Below are 20,985 nucleotides of genomic sequence, written 5' to 3' on the forward strand. Positions count from 1 at the left end.
TATTTTGAATAAATGCTGTTATTTTTAACTTTTTTTAATCAAAGAATCCTGAAAAAAGTATCACAGCAGGTTATAAAAACAAACACTTTAAGTTCATTTAAGATGTTATTTAACTCAATTATTTAACAAAATTAGCATTTTGGCATAATTCTGTGTGCTATTGTTTGTTGAAGCGTAAATATTCTGGCGCATGTTTTTCTGTGCACACGAGTTGTGTGTCACACGGACACAACAGACAGCGCATTCTCGTTTGTCTTGTGGCACTTTAATGATTTAAAAAGCATTAGCATGAATAAGAGTGTAATCATATAATGTAACGCTAGCCAAATTATGACGGATAATGAATGCTGCTTTAACTGGGTTAAATCATTTTAAAACGTTAATCTGAACAAATGAATTGCATGCGTTAATGCGCTAATTTAAACTGCACCAGTTTTAACATATTGCTAGCATGACTTAGCATGTTGCTAGCATAAATTAACAAATTGCTAACATGTTTTAACACATTGCTAACATGATTTAGCATTTTGCAACATTGCTAGCATGTCTTATGAAAGTTGCTAGGCTTTGGTAGTGATAGATAGTTGGTGAATGAAGCTTAAATACTTTATTAAGAGTTGTTTTATAAAAGTTTTGACCCCCTCAATGAAAGTCTATGGGACTTTTGTCAAGCCAACATAATTCTGAGAAAATGTCTAAAATCATTTCTTGGCAAATTCCACTTCATTTGAGTTGATAGTTGGTATGTCAAGCAATGTCATTTATACATTTTAAAATGTTTTAAAATATGGCTGAAATGTATAGTGATACTGTTACTGATACTTCTACTATTCTTTCTATTTATAGGGCCAGAATTTTACAATGGCTAAAAATACATCTTCAGAAAAGCAAGTTCAATTCCTCGAAGACAATACAACAGCAACAACATTATTCAAACAGGAGCCAGAATGTTGTTCAAAACAGGTGACATACAGAATTCCAGCTCTCATCTATATCAGTAATGAAAAAAAAACCTTTCTTGCCTTCGCTGAAAAGCGGAAAACTAAAGATGACACAGATGCAGAATGTCTTGTGATGAGAAGAGGATCGTTGAAAGATGGCAAGAATGAAGTTGAGGTACTGGACATGTTAACCAAAATTATTCATAACTATTATTCACAACAAGTTTTCTTAAAGTCCCCCTGCAGTCAATAATTTTATCCCTTAAAACTCATCTTTGATCACCAAAATTACATATTTAAATGTTTTTTCCTGCCTTAATACAGCTTGAATATAACTCTACACTCTTGCTTCATTTAATATACACAAATCTATTAATATGCTAATTAGCCCCGCCTCCACTCAATCGCACAAGCTCAGAGATCCACCCAGTCAACTTACTGAGGTAAACACTGCACAATGTTATCGCTTTTTACAACGTTGGACACATAACCGTAAGATTAGCCTTTTGCTTGACTATCAAACAGCTTCTAATAATGTTTTGCTAATGTTACACAAACCGTTCCCGTTCGCCATCTCATTGTCAAACAGCTGCCTTCTACAATCAGTATCCTTAGAACCGATTTGAACAACTCAGACCTTCAGTGGAGAAAGGCATATAGTTCATAATAACATCGTCCCAGACCCACTATTGCTAAATCTACCTGATTTTTCATTTCAACAGAAAAAAATACGGGGATAACCTGGCTTCTCTTGAGACTACCCTGTTTCAGAGCGGTCATATATAAAGCCTGCATATTGACGTGAACACTAGCATTTCAAACCATGCTTTTGAAACTGTCTTTAGATGACTGCAGTTTTAAAGTGAAAATAAATACTCAATAGTAGTGTTGACTTATGAATTTGCACATGGTTTGTCTTAAAGCATATTAAAAACAGCACATATAGACATATAAACAACATTAAAAACGTGATTTTTACCACAGGGGGACTTTAACAACTTACTGTAACTATTTCATAGATTCTTTACACAATCTATCATTCTTTAGTTTATAAAAGGCATCAGCAGTCATGATGTCATGCTTTTTATTTCAGTGGGTCAGTGGATATCAGGTGCTCACTTCAGCTCGTCTACCAAACCACCGCAGCATGAATCCATGTCCCGTCTATGAGAAAGAAACCAAGACCCTCTTTCTGTTTTTTCATTTGTTTGCCTAATGGGGGTCAGTGAATCCGACCAAAAATGCAAAAATAAGAACCAGGCACGGCTTTGTTATGTGACCAGTAAGGACACTGGTGAAAGCTGGATTAATTTTACTGACTTGAAAGATGTGATCAGTGAAAAGGAGAAAAACTGGGCCACTTTTGCTGTTGGACCAGGACATGGTCTTCAATTGAATGGGAAGAATGGGAAGAATGGGAGACTGATAATTCCGGCCTATGCGTATCAATACACTGGCATATCTGATTGCACATCATGTTGCTGCTTATCATTTTTCTGCTTATCATCTTGCTGTTTCACACCTTATGCTTTAGCATTCTACAGCGATGATAAAGGAAGCACGTGGAAAGCAGGAAAACAAATGGATGTTGAGTCATGTGAGTGTCAGATGGCTGAGATCATCGATGACAAAGGTACTAGTACTCTGTACTGCAATGCCCGAACCAGCCTTGGCTATAGAACGGAGGCACTAAGCTACAAGTCTGGAGAGGATTTTGACAATGATTTAACTCCAAATAAGCTAATAGAGACTGCAAAAGGATGCCAAGGCAGTGTGTTGAGTTTTATTGAACAGAGTAGTCCTCTAAAGACATGGCTGCTCTACTCTCATCCATCCGATCCAAACAATAGAGTGAATCTTGGTCTGTACTTGAATAAATCCCCATTGGATTCCTCAGGGTGGCCTGAGGAACCTTTACTTATATTACATCATGGTCCCAGTGCATATTCAGATCTGGTAGAGTATGAGCCTGGACACTTTGCTTGTCTCTTTGAGTGTGGGAAGGAACATGAGAATGAAGAAATAGCCTTTTTGCTGTTCAAACTCCCTGAGAAAAAAAGTGCAATGACATGAAAAGTGCAGACAAGCAATAATTATGTAATAATGTAGATCAAATTTGAATAAAGAATAACAAATGTATTAAGTAAAAATGTAAAGGTAACACTTTATAATAACGTCACTTGTAAATTATTAGTTAATGATGAACTAATCATTTACAAAACATAGCTATATATCCATAAATTATTAATAAGTGATATACTAACATTTTATGAATGTTTTATTAATTCAGTTATAAGTCTTTTATAAATTATTAGTTAATGATGAATGAATCATTTACAAAACATGACTATATATCCATAAATGATTAATAAGTGGTATGTTAACGATTGTTTCAAGCTTTTCGATATCAGCAACGCTTTCAATATTCAATAGGTGGATTCTCGACAGCAACGTTCAGGTTCATGTTGCAAAAATTTCAGTCTTTTTAAATGTAATTTTTGTTTGTTTTTTTGTTTTAGTTAATTTGCTTAATGAAAATCGCTGAATGTTAAAATCAAGTTGGAAATAAATCAATATAATAATTCAAATAACCAACCAAGCAATGTGCTTTCATTATTATGTAGCAAATTAGCTCAAAATAAATATGAATAATTAATCATAACTAGTTATAATTAATTATTAATATTTGGATCAGTTAATAAAATTAACTTAATGTAATACAATTAATATTACAATCAATTAACCCATTGTCCAATGAACACACAGTTAATTGTTTATTAATTCTAAGAAATGTTCATTTCCAGGTTATAGGAAATAACAATCTTATTGTACAGTACTACTAAAAGCCTGTAAGTCAGGATCGACATGAATAGGGACTCCAGTATATGAGCGCAAAACACGGAAAACTTTACGTGTGACATGAACAAGACTTTATTAACTACACTAAACACTTAAACTACTCTAACATTCACACACATACATGCATACAGTTTACCAAGAGAGAGAGAGAGCTAAGGCAAAGTAGAGGAAAGCAAGAAGTTACAGCATTGTTGTACATTTCAGCAGATCAACAGCCTTGAGCAAACCATCAGTTTAGTTTTAACAGGCCCTTCTTTAAAAGGGGTAAGGATACTCAATGTATCCGATAATGAGACTAAGTTTGATACTTGCATGTCTCTCCAAGTTGAATTAAAACTGTCCTGATGCAATTTGTGGAGGCTCCTGTTGATATTTGCTGATATTGTCTTGACGAAAGAGAACCAGTTGGATTCAGAGGATCTTTGGTGAATGGAAGGTCTAGGCCGGAGCCTGGCACAAGCTTGGGGTTCCTTAGAAGCTTCTAGCTTCTTAAAGCGTCATCTTGACGTCAGCATTTGTCAGTAAAAGACAAGAAGAAAGGAGGAAGAGCGATTTGATCTTGTGATCAGTGAATATAAGGGGTGAAGATGTCACACCCTCTTGAGGTGTCTGAGCCAATAAAGTGTTTCCCTTTCAGAGGGAACTTTTACAAGTCTTTGTTCTGTAGCAAGATATTAGCATAAGACACTGGATTGGATGAATGAGAAAAGAACCTTCTAGATTCTTATAATACTAATGTGTCACAGAGTTAGAAACATGTAACATAAATTGCCAAATAGGAAACGAAAGTTGGAGTCCGTAGATACCAAACATGCTACCAGTGTGATTACAGTTAACTATACATTTGCAACTATGGAACATTAATACCAAAATAGTTCAAAAGAGAGAATTAATACATAGAATAAAGCCTATAAAAGGAAAGTCATGAGATGGGAAAATTGGATACATGTTTACATTTCCCAAGTGGTTATATAGAGAATACATAGGATTTAGAGAGTTTATTTGTTCCTCTCAGAAAGAATGAGTCACTAGTCTCTATAGCATTCTTTCTGATCATAAAAGTACCATATATCTGTAACAGGACACCTAACAGGACAGCTCTGCCTGCGTGCTAGCTATATTTGGGATGCTGGTTGCAGTTTTAGGGGGATGGGTTCACAGAACTTTGATAAAGTGAGTTCATTGTTAAGTCATTAAATATATTGAATAATTGTGTTTGATCGCTCCAGACGTTACAATTATAACTGTATTATAACCTTAAATCCTATATTTCATTCACCTGAATAATTCAATAAGTAGGAAACATATTTTCATTAGTTTAGCTATATTTTATTGGTAATTTCATAACATTACATGGACATAAAATAAAGACATTCTTTGAATGATGTTGACTATGTTGTTTTTTATATGGAAAACTTAATCTAATTAAAAAAGTACAGACTCTTACACCTTGTCCAGTGTGACGCCTCCACTGGACGTGTCAAAGGGAACATTCCAAATCCATTAAGAGCCACACTACACCGTTCATTCTATTTATTTCCATTCATACACATGCAAATGCGTCAGACCACAAACACAAGCTCATATGAAAAGTTTCACTAAATCCGCTTGAAGGCAAGCCTGCAACCTTAGCCAAAAAAAAAGCGTAACACCTGCTAACATCTTGTCAATGACAAGAGTCTGTTTTTTATCGATGTCAATGGAGGAGAGGCTTCACTACGCTGAATAAACTGCTTTTGTAAGGAAATAGCTTAACATTTAATGAATTGACAGTCCATTGCTAATCTTCAACATGTTTGCTCTAAAACATTAATTTTGGATTGATCTATTTTCATCATGTATGATTCAGTTTACGGCACTTCTCATTCATTTCTATGGTATCCGCAAACAGTTACTGACTGTCGCACAACTCTGAATGAAATGCAGTGATATCAAGGCTGTAATCTGATTGGTTATCAAGGCACACATGATCCAAGTTTAGCTGTTATGCTTTTTCCAATAGGTAGAGCCACGGACCCTCCCAATAATAAGACAATCTTTCACATTCCACTGCATTCCAAAGTTCAAGTTTGGTGAACGTACTGAGGCACAATCCCATAGGAAAGAAAAATCAAAAGTGAGATCTCTTTTTAGCATCTCAAATGTTTCTCCTAGACATAAATGAGGTTACTTCAATGTCAAATGGAGACTTTTGCTTGAGTCTCCTGCTTCTCATACTTGTCTCCTGAGACAAAAACTCTCACACTCTTACAATGATCTCCTTTAAAGTTTTAGAAGAGATCTCAACAACATCACATACTGTGCTCATATTTTTCTCCTTAGATAGAGACTCTGGCTCACTCATATTTGTCTCCTGTAAAGATTCAGAAGAGATCTCAACAACATCACACACTGTGCTCATATTTTTATCATTGGCTGGAGACTTTGGATCACTTATATTTGTCTCCTCTAAAGATTCAGAAGAGATCTCAACAACATCACACACTGTGCTCATATTTTTCTCCTTAGAGACTCTGGATCACTCAGATTTGTCTTCTGTAAAGATTCAGAAGAGATCTCAATAACATTGCACATTGTGCTCAGATTTTTCTCCTTAGATAGAGACTCTGGATCATTCACATTTGTCACCTCTAAAGTTTAAAAGAGATCTCAACAACATCACACACAGGGTTGGGAAGGTTACTTTTAGAATGTATTTCACTACAGATTACAAAAATACATGCTTTAAAAAGTAATCTGTAACGTATTTCGTTACAATACTCAAGTTTAGTAACTTAATCTAAATACTTTGGAATACTTTGAAATACTTAACACAAAGGACCATATTAGGATGGTTTTCCAGGATTTGGTTTTCCACTAAATTCTATTTTTAACATCAGTTACAAAATATATATCTACAATTTATTAGACATAACCTATGTGTTGGTAAAGAATTTCAATATCTTGATAAACAAATTAAGAAAATATTTGTTTCTTTTAACATCACATCCATATATAATTATTATTGATATATCATTCCTAAATTGTATTTTTATATTTGTAAAGATGTGTATCAGAGGGATTACAAAATATTAAATAACACTAAAATACTGTTAATGATATTGGTTGTTTTATATGTGTATAGAGTCGAGATGACACAGTGGTTTAAATTGTTTTATTAACAAAGTTTGTTTGTAACATTTAGAATGTTTATAAAGAAAATGAAATGAAATGATCTACCCAATAATCTCGAGAGAAGGCCTACATTCAAAGCTGACTCACCTATGGTTTCTTAACAGTTTTCTGCATCTCTCCACCACCACATTTTACAGGTTTGGAAAAAAAATATGATCATTTTGTGTTAACTATCCCTAGTATAAATATGTTTATACTTACATTTAAGCTTAGTGCACTGATAGCTGCATTAATATTAACCATATAAACAACAAACAGCAAATAAAAAAAACTATTTTTTTAAAAATAATCCTTTATTTAATTTTTTAATTATTATTAGTGATGCACCTATTTTGATTTTTCATGGCCAACAGAAGCAAATTGTCTGATTCTGATACTGGTTGCAGATTTTTTTAAAGCAAATTTATTTGTTGTTTATTTGTTCAAAAAAATGTGTAGCTCTTTGATATTAGAGGCAAACACTGCATTTTTATCACAATCCCAACAAAGATGTTATGAACATGAGCATGATCAGTTGTTTTTCATTTAAATTATTGTATAATTTCAAGATTAACAGCAAAAATAACCTGGTCTGACTTTAGCTTTGTGAAATTATGCTACATAAGATACCTGCATGAAATGTAAATTCACTCTCTGACAGTAGATGGCGCTTCTGGAACAGCAGTGATATAGCTTTTCCATGGTTACCACTATATACAAAGCAGCTGAGCTGGAGATAAGAGGAAAAGCCATCAAAATTGTTCTGAAGACAGTTCCCTTCAGAGATACATTCATATCAATCCCAACTGAAAATTTATATTATTCTTCCTATATTTTGCGATCAGTGAGCTTGTGCATGGGGCAGTATTTTCTATGTGGCGCGTCTGTTCTCCTCTTTGTGTCCGTTTTCAGTGTGCCTGTGTTAAAGGTGCTAAAGAGGATGTTTTGTTTTATACATTTTTGCAATATTACTTGAAACTGTCTTTACTAACTGATAAAAGAATATTTATTAGGTGCACTGAAAGTAATAATATTAATATACATCATCTGTGCACGAGGTAGGGCCTTAAAAACATCAGCCAATCGCTTACGCGATCATCGCGTAAACGATTGGCCCTCTGGCTTGTCAATCACTGCCGTGACGTTCCTTGTGAGAGACGTGCACGATTGCACTCTCCAGTAACTTTCCACACTCCACAGGCGCCGCATGCAATGTTTTTGTCAGGAAACAGGAATAACAAGTGCAGATTATGAGTTACCTGCGGTGAGTCCGACATAATGAATCCACTAACACGACACAGCGAATGCCGGTGGTAAACACTCGTGTTCCAATACTCGTGCACGAGTTTTGGGAGGCGTTCCTTTGAAATGAGCTGTGAAGGAGGGGGGCTGTTCTTACGCATGCACTCATTTCAAAAACTCAGTAACAGTCTTTGGATTCTCAGTCGACGAAAAAATCCTCTCTATCACCTTTAACGTCCTGTTGACAGGCTTAGTAAATATTTCCTGAAATTTTGGGAAAATATTACAAAGCTGTTTGTTTGCAAGCCCGGAATAAAGATAGACCAAAATAAAACTAAAAAGCTTTTGGATTTATGACCAGTGGACTACTGCATCTCTATTTTTGATCATGAACTCGAGTACGCGCCATATATACCTAAACATTTGGAATTAATTATTAAGATTTAAAGTTTGTCTGTAAAGTACACCAAAAATTGGCTTTATAAAACATTATTTAACGCATGATTAAGTGGATGTTAATTCTATGAGGATTTGTGTTATTTTTCAAAGACCTAAATTCTTATAAATATTAAAGTAGATAATGATAACCATACAAAGCTCGATGTACGAGTAAATAGGAAAATAAGGAGTAAATAAGGAAAATAACATTTTCGAAGACCAAGAACAGCTTAGGCCTACCTCAAGATGCTTTTTCAGATGTTGAATCCTTTGAAGCCGATAGAAGTTTGTTGCAGGTAGACAGCTTACATTGCACTGTGATGTTACTGTAGCCTACGTCTTTTTTCACGTTTATAAGTAAAACTTTCTTTGAATTTCCACTAGAGAAATGTATTATGCCCTGTTTTCCCGTCCATTTCTTTGCGTGCGATCTCATGTCAGCACTCTGCAGACTGCTAATATCTGAACAGGCTGCGGGCGTTTTTTTTTTTTTAAACAGAGTCGGAGAATCATCAACAATTGGCTCGTTGGTTAAACATCCTCAAACAGCTTACGTTAATAGCCTATTAAATGAAATAAATGACTAATAAAATAAAAATTCAAAGTAATCCCTTTGGTAACCTAAAATACTTTTTGAATGTAACTGTAACTGTAAAATGTAACTGTAACGAAATACAGTTACTCAAATTTTGTATTTTAAATACGTAACGTTGTTACATGTATTTCGTTACTCCCCAGTCCTGAGTATGACACTACGGGCCATAAATTAAAGTGGAGCTTGTTACCTTCTTATTTCATGTAGTTACAGGGGAAGTAAAAAAAAAAAAAAAAAAACACAAACAATCTGATATCACTTGGAAACCTTTATTTGAAAAACAACTTATTTCAAAACAGTTTTGAAGTTACAACACGTCTCATTTGTTTCTCTTGCTTGGCTATCTCCTCCTCTTGTTCCTCTTTTTCTTTCTTTCCACTGATGAATCTTAAGAGGGAATCCCATTTGCTATTCTGTATTAAAAGAAAATACAGTACACCCGGAAATGTGCTTGTTTACTCATCTTTTACCCTCATGCCATCTGAGATGTATACGACTTTCCTTCTTAAGAAGGACATAAAAAGATTTTTAGGAAAAAAATAAATCATATGGGAACGCTTTATAATGCAAGCTCACGTGTTCCTAAAAGTCGAAGCATCAAACAGCACAAACAATAATAACTACAGTAATCTATATGACCCCAGTGGATGAATCGATGTCTTCCGAAGTGAAACGATACGTATTTGTAAGAAAAATACCAAATATTTTAATATTTTTAAAACTTTCGACCAACTGTCTTCTGCACGTGCATGCGAGGGTTGAGAGTTGCTTGACGTAACTTGAAGCGTGACATAAGCATGCCGAGAAACTGATGCATTTCTGTCAGGACTTTAGAATTTGAAATAAGAGGGTGACAAGCTCCACTTTAATTTACGGCCCATAATGTCATACTTACCCTGTAACTACATGAAATAAGAGGGTAACAAGCTCCACTTCAATTACGGCCTGTAATGTCATATTTACCCTGTAACTACATGAAATAAGAGGGTAACAAGCTCCACTTTAATTTACGGCCCGTAATGTCATACTTACCCTGTAACTACATGAAACAAAAGTATATTTCCCCATGTATTAAAAAAGATTGCAATAGTTCTTTCGACTTGAAACAACTTAATCAGTGCACTTTCTCATTAAATTGCTCCCAAATGTAAGATTGTTGTCTATCATAAAAGTGTAAGTACCCCTTAGTTTTAAAATACTTACAATATAAATAATTTGATAGTTTCCTGGTTGTTACCCCTTTATTCCCAATACTTTACATATTGTTCCCCTATACTTACACGTACTTACTATATAGGTACACTATAATTATCGATAGTTACGCTGTAAATTCGTTGTAATTATGCAGTACTTTCCGGGCTGTAATCTAAAGCGTTACCATAAAGTATAATGTATAGTAAAACTGCCAATTAATTAAAACATATCATCAGCATAAGTTGACAAGTTGGTAAAACAAACCACAAATATTTTCTCTCAAACAATGCACAAAGGTTCTATAGCAAATTAATACAATTGACATGAACACCCCTGCCCAACAACCCTACAGACATAAAAAGTACAGTGACCAGGAGGGGACATGCTCAGTTTAAATAGTTTGGCCATGACAATGTGACAATGGGAATGTTATAATAAGTCTTGGCCAAGTCTTTCCCCTTCATTTCTCATATCTCTTTACCTTTCTTTATATTATGTTACTTAAAGTATATATTTTGTAAATACTGTAAATGCCCCATCATGCAAATAAAAATTTGACTTTATGACTATATTTCTGTTGATTACACCAGTGACAATAAATGTTATCATTTAGCTCCTTGAGCCTATGACAGCATTTGAATGAAGTTTGACTAATTTATTATTAATAGTCATTTATTAATAATAGTCAGAATACACAGTGCATCCCATTTTGATGCATATGGGACTGCATAGCCACAGACCAGTCAGGGTGCCCATGCTGACCACTGTCCACCACCAAAAGTGCCAACAGTGGGCACGTAAGCATCAGAACTGGACCACAAAGCAATGGAAGAATGTGGCCTGGTCTGATAAATCATGTTTTCTTTTACATCACGTGGATGGCCAGGTGCGTGTGCGTCGCTTACCTGGGGAACACATGGCACCAAGATGCACTATAGGAAGAAGGCAAGCTGGCGGAGACAGTTTGATGATTTGGCCAATGTTCTCCTGGGAAACCTTGGGTCCTGCCCTCCATGTGGTGTTACTTTGACACGTACCACCTACCTAAGCATCGTTGCAGACCATGTACACCCTTTCCGTATTCCTTGGTGGCTGTGGCTTTCAGGATAATGTGCCCTGCTACAAAGCAAAAATGGTTCAGGAATGGTTTGAGGAGCACAACAATGAGTTTGAGGTTTTGACTTGGCCTCCAAATTCCCCAGATCTCAATCCAATAGAGCATCTGTGGGATGTGCTGAAAAAATAAGTCAGATCCATAGAAGCCCCACCTCGTAACTTAGAGGACTTAAAGGATCTGCTGCTAAAATCTTGGTGCCAGATACCACAGCACACCTTCAGGGGCCTAGAGTCCATGCCTTGATTGGTCAGGGCTGTTTTGGCAGCAAAAGGGGGGCCAACACATTATTAGGAAGGTGGTCTTAATATTATGCCTGATTGGTATATATACATACCTTATATCAACGGCTTGCAGGGCATTAAGGCATGACTTACTCTGCATATGCCAGCATTAGGTACCATCACCGATAATAATTTAATAATTTCTTTGTAGCACTTGTTCCAAATATAACAATTTTATTAAGAAATAGAAAATAACTATCAGTACTACAGAATTATGACAAAAATCAAAGCGTGAGATGGCTATAGCACGCAGAGGAAATTAATTTTTTATTTCAAGTTTTATTTCATTGTTTATTTGATTATTTTTAAATTCATTTTGTTAAAACTGTAGTTTTAAAATAGTAATGTTCAAAGCATTGTTTCCCGCGATTTTAATTCCTGAGTAAATGCATTTATGCCGCTTCAGAGAAGCATTAAACATTCTGTGTAAATGCACATTTTTGTGATTTTATGCCACTACAGAGTTGGTTTCTGTGCTGCTTTTTCTGTGTAAAGAGCAAACTGATGATACTTGATAGAAGTGTCTCTGATTTGAGTTTTCCTCAGTACTTGTGAAAGCTCCTCTACAGACCGCAACATAGTGTTATAGTGTTGGCCCAGATCTAGGCCAACACTATGTTGCCTTCTGGGTCAACAAAACAGGGTTGGGGTTTGGCAGGCTGTGGCCAAGTTTGACGGTCTGAGCTGACATCATCATGGCTAGCATCAAATTTCAGCTGTCCCTTCTCCACTGACTTCAGGATCTGAGTCCTTGGTGTCTGGTGCCGGGATGATGCTCGTGAGGAGTGGGCAGAAGCTTGAGGAGTGTTGTGTATCAGGACTTTCTCCAAGAGTTCTGTTTGGCACCTAGCAGTCTCATTCTGTTGCTTTGAAATTTCCATTATCTGCAGCATAAAGTCCTCTGATGAACCAGCTGTTTCAAATGTGTGGTGAGAGGGGGGTTGAAGTCACCATTGCCTTCTTTTCAGTCTAACAGCCTGCCCTGATGGGTTCCCAGCATAGTTGACCATGTAGTCATCTAGGTAAACAGGCCTCTGGATTGCGGTGCATGGACATTGAGATGAGGCAGGGGCAGACTTTGATATTTGAGACACTGGGGTTGCCAATTTTGGTAACGGCCTGGATCCAGTTCAAAGGACCAATAATGTACTTAAGGTGGACTGGTTCTTAGGTAAACTTGTTCATCGCCAATGAGTGTTGATAAGGACATCGAGACAGGGACCCCAATCATATGTCTTTAATGTCCAACAATTTTACTGGTTACAGTAAAAGTCATTTTCATAGTCATATGCATGTGTGTGTGTGTGTGTGTGTGTGGTTCTAAACAAATAAAAGGAAAAATATACATTTAATAAGTGATTCTTAAATAAACAGGATATTTCAAGATGTATATTACCAGATAGCATTACCAGATGTAAATTTCCAGATAACAATTCCAGATGTAAAGCTGCACACAGCACCAGGGGCGCCTGCAGGATTTTATTTCAAGGTACGCACAGAACTAGCAACTAGCACCGTCCACCTACCAAGCCCCCCTCCAATGACTCATCACTGACTATAAAGCGCTCACACACACAAATACTTAATAAATACCACTGAATTATTAATAAAAGATAAACCTTGCTTACCTATTTGAAGTTTACTCTCCACCTCGCAGTCACATAGAATTGTTTAAGCACTTCCTCTCTGCTGATTTTAATTTCAGGATGAATGTTCATAAGGGCAAGTCCAGTAAGCCTGTAGTCTGTCATCGTGTTGCGTAAATATGTCTTCAGGTGCCTCAATACGCTGAAAGACCGCTCTGCAGAGGCCGTGGACACTGGCATAGTTAGGAGGACTTTCAGTACACTGTATGTAAATTTGGGAAAAAAATCTGCCGTGTTCCTTAAAACCTCACAAATGTCACTGCTGCTGTGTGTTGTACCATTAAATTGCCTCCACAGCTCCAGCTCAACATCTAGATTGGGCATCAGTGCCCCATACTAATTTCTTATCTCCTGCCACACTGTGTCTGACAATTCTGACAGTTTTTCCGACACCAAATACTGGCCTTTCAGTTGTGGGAGTGCCAGGCAAACTCGGTCTTTCACTTTAGATGCAAGGTGATCTATGAAGGGAAGAAACAGATTCCATCACCAGTATTCATCTGTCGTTGTTGCTGGTGTGTTTGACCCACATTTAACATTACCGAAAAAAGTTCAGTGATCCATCAGATCCTGTAGGTCGGTTAGTACAGTTTACTGCTGAACAGAAATCGAAAATTAATAGTTAGTTATATATCTTCAATCTCCCCTCGAATCTCCAACAGTCTTCAGAGAAGCTGTCAGTCAAAACTGTCAATCATGACGACACGCCCCATTTCTATAGCATCAAACTGCTATAGCTAAAATCAAACTTATCACAAAAACAAACAATTGAATATATATCAGCGTGATAACAACTACCTTAAATGACCAAAACCATCTTTTGTAAAATTTTATTTGAAGCATAACTGATTTTTTTGTTTTCACTCATTCCCCTTCATTTGCATTGAGAGGGCGGGGTTTATGACCTGTACTGCATCCAGCCACCAAGGGGCGACCAAAGAGCCTGCAGCTTCACTTTTCAGGACGTATGAGGCACACCCGATATAGATTAATCCGCATTAAAGCTACAATGCTGTTACTTTTTTCTTTGATTAACATTAATTACTTGTTTATTAGGCTGCTATGACTTTAAGACCTGCCTCTGCTGAACATGATTCGCATCTCATTTTCTCACAACTCTTTAAGTTTAAGATGTTATTTAACTCATTTAAGACTGATCTTATGAGGATACTCAACAAAATGAGCATTTTGGCATAATTCTGTATGTTATTGTCTGTTGAAGCGCGAAAGAGAACTTGATACTGGCGCGTTTTTCTGTGCACAAGAGTCATGTGTCACACAGACACAACAGCGCATTCTTGTTTGTCTTGTGGCACTTTAAAGGGGCTATATGTAAGATTTTTACTTTAATAAAGCATAAAAGTACCCCAATATGTTTGCAGATATTTAGGAAACATGCTAAGTTCACCTACTTGTTTCTCAGAAAAACAGTGCTACAGCCAGATATTCTACTTTGAAATGTGCGTTCCGTGTCGGAATGTCTGTCTTTGTTTTGGTCTGTGCAAAAACCGTGTGCTGCCAGTTTATCCAATAGTATTTCAACATCACAGGTTGCCAGTTGGTGGAAAACACCGCTTTATTGCAGCCATGGAAACCAGCAAACAAACTGGGTCAGAGAATCGCAAATTCTACCTGACCTAAAAAGCCTCTGCATCCATCTAAAAATCTCTATGAACGACAGCATATTAAAACACAGATCAACTCATCAGCTTACAGTGTGTAAGTCTCCTCAGCTTTCAGTGTCAATTGCGCTCCCTCTTGTTGCATGGCCAACCGCGTCTTTGAAGGAGGGGGGCGGGGCAAACAATATTTTGATTGCAGTACCTATTTCGACCACTGGGTGTCATTCCTACATAGAGCCCCTTTAATGATTTAAAAGTATTTTCGTGAATAAGAGTGTGATCATATAATGATTTGGAACGACAATTCAAGTTGGCGCCAGTGTTTGCGGCAAGCCGTCTGTTCTCTGGACAGATTGTGTTTATATTGTTGATATTTGTGTTTGCTTCAGTCTCTTTGGCTTAATACTCTGCGGCTCGTTTGATCTACGATCGCCAAATGCTTTTGGACATTAAAAATGGTATGGAAGACCGACTTAATGCTGAGCTAAGCGGGCCATGTGTTAATCATCACCCTGTCTCGTTGCTATGTCCAACTCACCTGTGCCGGCTGTCATGTGCTCTGCGCCGGAGGAGGCGTCGCAGAAAGCGTGGAAAGCGAGGTGGAGTGCTGGGGTGCTTCTCAATATCCCTCCTCATCTCCTCGCTCCTCCGTCCTCCATCCTATGACCCGGAAAACGATCGAGCTCAGCCATCTTGAAGGACATCTCAATTCTCTAATTGCACCACAAGGAGGTGAGGAACGAGGAGAGAGGAGGCTTCCTGAGGAGTCATGAGCGAGGATACACAGGTGCATCCTTTGCGGAAGTCTTTCTCATCAAGAAACGTGACGCACGCATAAATTCTCCTCCCCCTTTATATCTGTCACAATAATTTAAATTTAAATAAACTTTATACCTCATATATTTCAACGGGGCATCTTGCTTTAGTAATATTTATTATAATTTTTTTAAATAACCAAACTTTAATAACATATGGATAGATCCCTGGAGTGCAGCTGATGACGCTTTGAAGTTTCATTCATCATTTCACTTGATTCAATTCCTACGTCCTCGCATCTTTTCCTTGCGTCCTTCACTCACATCCTGAAGGGGTGGAGCTAAGACGCGAGGAAAGGAAGCAAGGAAAGGAAACGAGGATGTACAAATAAGAATTGAGAAGCACCCCAGGTTCGGGTGAGATCATATTTGTTGTCGCCTGAGTTAATTCATCCCTGCCGCCGCCACCGTCGCCGTCGCATGGATTTACAGCCTGACTATCACAGAGTCATCTCCTGTCGTCCTTCTGAACTTCAAATCCAATGCATCATACCTGTTGTTGTTCCGGATTTCAGCGTTGAGTCTCCTCGACATTGGTCTCCGCGTCTTCGGAGACGAGGTGTGAATCTGCGCAATTTTAGCTATCTACGCCGCGCATCACAGGTAAATGATGATCATACTGTGAAAAGGCTGACCCTAATGCCTTGATCGTGAGCTGGCATATGCAAATATTGCGGTCATACATATTAATGATCCCGACTGTTACGTAACAGTCGGTGTTATGTTGAGATTCGCCTGTTCTGAGAGATTTATATAAGAAGGAGGAAACGATTGTAACAAGTTCAAGTTCGTAGGGAAGGAAGAGGACAGGGTCGACTTTGACTGCTGACTGAGTTTTTATTTCAATAACAAGATGTCCAAACAAAAGTCTGTGCAACGCACAATAAACAATCCACATCTACAGACGGGCTTCACTCCAGTAGTGCTCTCCAGCTCAGTCCCAGTGTTTCTCAGTCAGCAGTCCCTCTCTCTCTCACACACTCCTGCTTCTCCTGGTGTTTTATCCTGTCTCCTGTGCCAATTACTGGAATTAGAAACAGGTGTTCGTGATTTACAATTCAACCCACTCACTTACCAAGCGTCTCCCGACTCTCTCTCCTGCTGCAGACTTCACTGAACCACGCCCTCCCTGCCACATACCCCCACCGCCCGACTCAGGCCGGGGAGCCGTCCGGCCTGGCCCCCCCCCCCCATTTCTGGAGAGGAAGTCGGCCACAGCCATCTGAACACCCGGCCTGTGGATCCTGAATTTAAAAGGCTGTAAAGCCAGATACCAACGAGTGATCCGCGCGTTGGTATCCTTCATGCGGTGGAGCCACTGCAGGGGAGCGTGGATCCGAACAGAGGGTGAATTCCCATCCCAGGAGATAATAGCGGAGGGTGAGGACGGCCCACCTGATGGCAAGACACTCTTTCTCCACGGTGCTGTACTTAGCCTTCTCTCTTAGAGAACTTACGGCTAATGTACAGCACCGGCCGTTCCTCCCCCTCTATCTCCTGGGACAGGACAGCACCCAGCCCCCTGTCCGACGCGTCAGTCTGCAACAAAAAAGGGAGAGAAAAGTCAGGAGAGTGAAGCAATGGCCCGCCACATAGAGCAGCCTTCACCTGGGTAAAGGCCTGCTGGCACAGCTCCGTCCACTGGACCGTATCTGGTGCCTCCTTTTTAGTTAGATCAGTCAACGGGCTGGTGAGGTCCGAATAATTAGGTACAAACCTTCTATAATATCCCGCCAGCCCGAGGAACTGTCTAACCTCCTTTTTGGTCTTAGGGCGCGGACAGGTCGCAATCGCTGCTGTCTTATCAATTTGGGGACGCACCTGTCCATGTCCCAAGTGGAAGCCCAGATACCTTACTTCCACACACCCAATCGCACACTTCTTCGGGTTGGCCGTGAGCCCGGCCCCCCTCAGCGATCTCAGGACGGCCCTCAAATGCTGCATATGCCGCCGCCAGTCATTACTGAAGATAATAATATCATCCAGATAAGGATAAGCAGCAGCATATGCACCATGGGGCCGCAAAATTTTATCCATGAGACGCTGAAAGGTGGCCGGTGCCCCGAACAGCCCAAACGGAAGAGTAACAAATTGGTGTAATCCAAACGGCGTTGTGAAAGCTGTCTTTTCTTTGGATAATGGCGACAAGGGGATCTGCCAATATCCCTTTGTTAAGTCCAATGTCGAATAAAAGCGAGCCGTACCGAGCCGGTCAAGCAATTCGTCCACCCGTGGCATTGGATACGCGTCGAATTTCGACACAGCGTTCACCTTGCGGTAATCCACACAGAACCGAACTGAGCCGTCCGTTTTGGGAACCAAAACTATCGGGCTCGCCCAGTTACTGCTGGATTCTTCTATTACCCCCATTTCAAGCATCGCTCCTAATTCTTCCTGAACTACTTTTTTCTTGTGTTCAGGTAAGCGATACGGCCGGCTGCGAACCACCACGCCCGGCTCTGTCTCGATATGGTGCTGAATGAGATTTGTACGACCAGGTAGGGGAGAAAACATGTCAGCAAACTCTGCCTGTAATTTGGTTAAATCAATGAGCTGGGAGGGCAAGAGATGATCTCCCCCTGGGGCCAGTGCGAGAGATTCTTTTTTTATATTCGCCTCTGGCCCAAGATCATCCTCTCCGCTAATCACCGTCGCCAGCATCACTGATTCTCCCTCATTCCATTTTTTAAGGAGATTGAGGTGGTAAATTTGACGTGCTCCCTCCTATCTGAGCGTATTACCTCATAATCGAGCTCTCCAACTTGCCGTGTGACCTCAAATGGTCCTTGCCATTTTGCAAGTAATTTTGAACTTGACGTTGGGAGCAATACAAGCACTTTTTCTCCCGGTGCAAATTTACGCAAATTGGTCCCTCTGTTATACAGCCGGCTCTGTTTGTCCTGGGCCTGTAACAAATTCTCCATAGAGAGCCGCCCCAAAGTGTGGAGTTTTGTTCTCAGGTCCAGCACATACTGAATTTCGTTTTTTGATTGAGACGGTCCGTCCTCCCAAGCCTCTCTTATGATGTCTAACACCCCTCTAGGCTGACGACCATAGAGAAGCTCGAAGGGGGAAAACCCCGTGGAGGCTTGCGGGACCTCTCGCACAGCGAACAACAGAGGTTCCAACCATTTATCCCAATTTTTGGCGTCTTCCTGTACGAATTTACGAATCATTGTTTTAAGCGTGCGATTAAAACGTTCGACCAGCCCGTCCGTTTGTGGGTGAAAGACGCTGGTACGAATCGATTTAATGCCCAATAATTCATAAAGTTCGCGTAACGTCTGTGACATAAACGCCGTGCCCTGATCAGTGAGGATTTCCTTGGGAATCCCCACTCGGGAGATTAAAGAAAACAGTGCGTCAGCAACACTCTTAGCGGAAATGTTGCGGAGAGCCACTGCTTCGGGATATCGTGTTGCATAATCCACAATGACTAATGCAAAACGATGTCCTCGTGCTGATCGCTCTAATGGCCCGATGAGGTCCATGCCAATTCTCTCGAAGGGGACCTGCATTAATGGGAGGGGGCGCAAAGGCGCTTTTGGGGTGGCCGGTGGGTTTACCAACTGACATTCACGACAAGCCGCGCACCACCTGCGCACATTCTCGTGAATGCCCGGCCAAAAAAATCGGGTCATGAGGTGATTTAGTGTCGTCACCTGTCCTAAATGACCAGCCATTGGATTAGAATGAGCCGCTTGAAAAAGCATTTCCCTGCGGCTCCTAGGAACTAACAACTGGGTTGTATCTTCTTTTGTCTGAGTGTCTTGGGTCACTCGATACAACCTATTTTTTATAATTGCAAAATATGGATAAGTAAGCGGTTGTCCAGGATGGAGAGGCTGACCGTCAATGGTGGTGACCTGTTCAAACGCACGTTTCAGCGTCTCATCCTGAGACTGCTCCAAGGGAAAATCATCGCGCTCCGAGAGAATAAGTCTCTCGATTTCACTCTGTTCCCCTGAGGCAGTACCCAGTGGTCCCGGTTCAGTCTCTCCCGCCTGTACACTCGCGTTCCTCTCCAGTGCATTTTTTGTCCAAGAGGCATCCGTACATAAAGCCCCCAATAATTCAGTAAACGTTGGCCAATTGGTTCCCAAAATTAACGGATGCCGGAGGTGCGGGTTAACTGCCACCTCAACACTATGCTTTTGACCCCTGAATTGAATAATAACTGGCACCATAGGATATTCCACCACATCCCCGTGCACACACCGCACCCTAACCATGCGGCTTGTATCCAATGCCCCGGACGAAATCAGGCTTTGATGAACGGAGGTTTGGTTACAACCCGAGTCCACCAAAGCCTGATAGGTACCCCCCTTGATACTCACAGGTATCTGGTACCGGCCAGCCTGACCAGGGGCAGTCTGCGGGTCGTCCGGGACCCGGATCATTGTCCCCACCTCAATGACAGGAGACCTGTCCACGAAATGCTCCGGGTCCCCGCAACGCCAACAGACCGGCCCAGACCTACCCGCCGCTCTCGTGGCAGAGAGTGGGTTAAATTGTTGGCGCGGAGAGAGGGGAGAAACAGAAGTGGGGTCCAGCCCGACAGCAGACAGTCCCGCCCCCCTGGGCAGGGCTCTAGGTCCAGAAACTGATCCAAGTTCAGTTCCGCCCCGCCCCCGGGGCGGAACACGAGACGGGCCGGGCGGACGAGACCTGGGAAGAGGGACAGGTCTAGAGAGAGAGAGGGGAACAGAAGGAGAGAGAGAGATTGATGGTAAAATTTCGCCGACCCCTGGGCACGCCACCATATGGTCCTCTGCCAGATGGATGGCCGAATCCAGCGACGTGGGCCGGTGGCACTGGACCCACTCGGCCGTTTTCTTCGGAAGCCGAGTGGTAAACTGTTCCAGTACCACCCGATCGATGACTTGCTCCACGTCACTTCCGTCGGCCAGCAGCCATTTGCGGCAGGAGTCCCGGAGCTGTTGGGCCATCAGGAATGGCCGGCCGGACTCCCCCAGCCCCAATGAGCGGAAGTACTGGCGATGTTGTTCCGGGGTCCAGCCGACGCGCTGTAGGATGGCCCGCTTGAGATCGTCGAAGACCAGGAGGTTCTGTACAGGGAGC

At 40.3% G+C, this 20,985-nt stretch overlaps 1 protein-coding gene and 1 pseudogene across 1 annotated transcript in view; both read left to right on the forward strand.

Moving 5' to 3' along the window:
* LOC125252118 (sialidase-4-like) overlaps positions 1–20,985 on the forward strand; it is a 73,374-nt gene that overhangs the window by 40,971 nt on the left and 11,418 nt on the right. The gene's annotated exons all lie outside the window — the stretch shown is intronic.
* LOC125252277 lies at positions 862–4,100 on the forward strand (annotated as a pseudogene).

The sequence above is a fragment of the Megalobrama amblycephala genome, linkage group LG18 (genome assembly GCF_018812025.1).
Source record: "Megalobrama amblycephala isolate DHTTF-2021 linkage group LG18, ASM1881202v1, whole genome shotgun sequence".
NCBI lineage: Eukaryota > Metazoa > Chordata > Actinopteri > Cypriniformes > Xenocyprididae > Megalobrama > Megalobrama amblycephala.